Below are 3,254 nucleotides of genomic sequence, written 5' to 3'. Positions count from 1 at the left end.
CCTGTAGTCCTGGGTGACAGTCTGATCATTCATGTTGCATTTTCCTACTTGCCTGAGTCATCTATTAGGACTTTTGTCTTCATATGTTCCATTGTCTAGAACCATAAAGATAAAACAAAAATGAACAAACACCCCCCCAAAAGGCCACACACACACACACACACAGAGAGAGAGAGAGAGAGAGAGAGAGAGAGAGAGAGAGAGAGAGAGAGAGAGAGAGAGAGAGAGAGAGAGAGAGAGAGAACGAGAACAAAAAACAAAAAAACCTACAGTCTGGGTAATAGTGAGCTTGAAGAAATTATGACTACTGTAGCAAGATTTGTTAATGGAGCACAAGTACTCCCGGAAATGGCTTAGTGTGCCTAGTATAAGAGGATGCAAAAGGTGTAATAAAATAGCCAGCTGTAGCGTTAGTTGAATGCTTCATTTTTCTCCACACAGAGGCTGGTGACTGAGCTATGATCAGTCACAAATCCTTTTTTCTGATGACTTCTTCCATAGTATACACATATTATCCTTCCTTTAAGGACTAATGATTTCATCAATGAAATTACAAGAATATGATAGTTTATTTTAGTCATACCCATAAGTAGTTTAATTTAATGGAGCAAATAATGCAGAATTATCTAGGCAGCTAAAGACATAAAGCTGGTTCACTTTAAAAGCTTTATTTTTAAAACAAATAATGGTGAAAGAAAACAGGGTATCATACTTAAATGGGAACTGAACTAAATGTCAGTAATTGATTTATCTGTTCTCTAAATACTGATAATTGTACCAATATGTAGCACTTTTAAAAACCATAAATTTGAACACATATAATAAAAATTAAAAACAAAATTAGGATGGCGGTAATTTGGAGAGAACCTGAGTTACGGAAGGTACAGAGGTCCTTGTGCTCACAGATAAGCACATTCCAGCAGCCACTCACATAGCAAGCTGTGTGTGTTTGCATACTTATCTTTAATTCTAGTGATGGGAGTTAGGGGCAGAGTCAGGTGGATCTCTGTGGTTTGCTGGCCACCAGCTCAGCTCCAAAGTTCAGTTCCAGACCTTGTCTCAAAGGAATAAAACAGAGGAATAGAAGCAATATTCTCCTCTGACCTCCTTGTGTGTAGAGGCAGGCAGACACCACACACACACACACACACACACACACACACACACACACACACACACACACACAAACACCACATCACACAGAGTTTTCGTATAATAGTTGAATAGTATAATGAACCTCCACAGCCTCACTTTCTGGATTTAAAAGCAATGTCTATTTTTGCTTCATTTATCCATTTTCCAATCTTAGGATTTTCATGAAATATTTGGAAGCATCCAGATACCAAATCAATTCGTTGACTAATTTAGCATGTTTAATAACAAATACATTCTTAAAAATATAAATTTAAATATCATACCTGTTAAAATTAGGAACACCCTGGTATTCATCTGTCAACCTATGTTTTAATATTGTCAGTGTGTCAAACATTTTTTTGTTATTGTTTGAGTTAGGATCCTAAAAATATGAGTACATTTATTCTCACAACCTGGAGATTATTAATTGTTCTTCTCACCCTTTTTTCCCCAAGTCATTTGTTCTATGAATTTCCTGTATTCAGTATTTGATGTATACCTTAAATATCTTTGTCCAATTTTTGCTGTCATATAAGAGTCTTTATGAGTATATATATATATATATATATATATATATATATATATATATATATATATATATATTATAGCAGTTTGTCACTAGCTTTTTAGACTTCTCCATGATGTCTCAAGCTGTTGTGAAAACGTTTAGTATCCTTCCATTTTTTTCTGCTCTCTCATTACTGTACTGCTCAATTTAGTTGCTTAGATTATATTTTCTACTGTTGCTACCCTCCAGTTATGAATATTCTGTTAGTACTAGGCATGAATGTTTCATTTTCATCCTTAGCCATCAAAGCTGAAGTACTCAACATGCATACAAATACTCTTTCCTTGGCATCTTTGCAAAACCTATCTATCACTTCGGTTGGCATTTAAGTGACTGCATTTTTAATGACTATGATCTTCACATTGTTTCAATCTTGATATATCTGATAAATGTATTAACTAATTAATACTATGTCCATTTCTTCAAGTTTTCCCTTTTGTTACCTTGCTCTTATTTTGTTATTTTAATTTGATATTTTTAATTATTTCTTTGTTATAAAACTAAGTTATACTTAGTTATACAAAAACTTAGTTATAAAAACTTCTGAGATTTGCATTCACTGATATTCAGAATGTGAATGACAAGATTATACAAAATTGGTGGATTAAACTAACTTTATTTTTTAAATTTGTATTTGAGCTTTTTCAAATGCTGGGACATATGCAATCTAGTATTTTTGTTTTTAGCAATCTACGTAGAGATTTTGTAAAGGTTGAACTAGTATACATTTCTAGCAGCAGTGTATAAGGCACCTGTTGTCCACATCTACCACCACTTATTACCTGTTTTCTTAGTGACTATATATATAGTTTTCATTTGCATTTTTGGTAGCTAGTGAGGTTGGACTTTTTTTCATGCTTATCGGTCTTTTGTATTTTCTCTTTGGTTGATTGGTAATTTTATTAGCCTACTGATAAATTGGCAAAAATGTTTCTCAAATTCTATAGGCTGTCTCTACATCTGATACACAAAATTATTTAATATATTGGCACTTGAAAATCTTTTCACTTCTCATCTGTTCATAGTTAGTCTTATTTCCTGAGTGACTGAAGCCCTATTCAGAAAGTCCTTCTATATGCCTATGCTTTAAGATATTTTCCTTATTTTTTTCTCTGACAGCTTCAGAGTTCCATATCTTAAGTTAAAGTCTTTGATCAACTCGGATTTATTATTTTTGCATGGTGAGAAATAAAAATCTAGTTTCTCAGCTCTATTTGTTGAAGAGGTTGCAAGACCAGAAACTAGATTATTACCTTTCATTTTGCAGAAAATCAACTCCAAAATGGATCAAAGTCCTCAAAATAAGACCAGATATTTTTATACTGCCAAAAGAAAAAAATATAACCAGTGCACTTCAAAACATAGACATAGGCAGAGATTTTCTGAATAAGGCTTCAATAACACAAGGAATAAGACCAAAAATTAATGAATGGAATCTCATGAGTCTAAAAATTTCTGTATGCCAAAGTAAACCATCAATCACATGAAGAGGAAGTCCAAAGAATGGGATTAAATATTTGCCAGCTATATCTCTAAAAAATTAATATCTAGA

Source organism: Peromyscus maniculatus, chromosome X (genome assembly GCF_049852395.1).
Source record: "Peromyscus maniculatus bairdii isolate BWxNUB_F1_BW_parent chromosome X, HU_Pman_BW_mat_3.1, whole genome shotgun sequence".
Classification (NCBI taxonomy): domain Eukaryota; kingdom Metazoa; phylum Chordata; class Mammalia; order Rodentia; family Cricetidae; genus Peromyscus; species Peromyscus maniculatus.
This window is presented reverse-complemented; position numbering follows the sequence as displayed.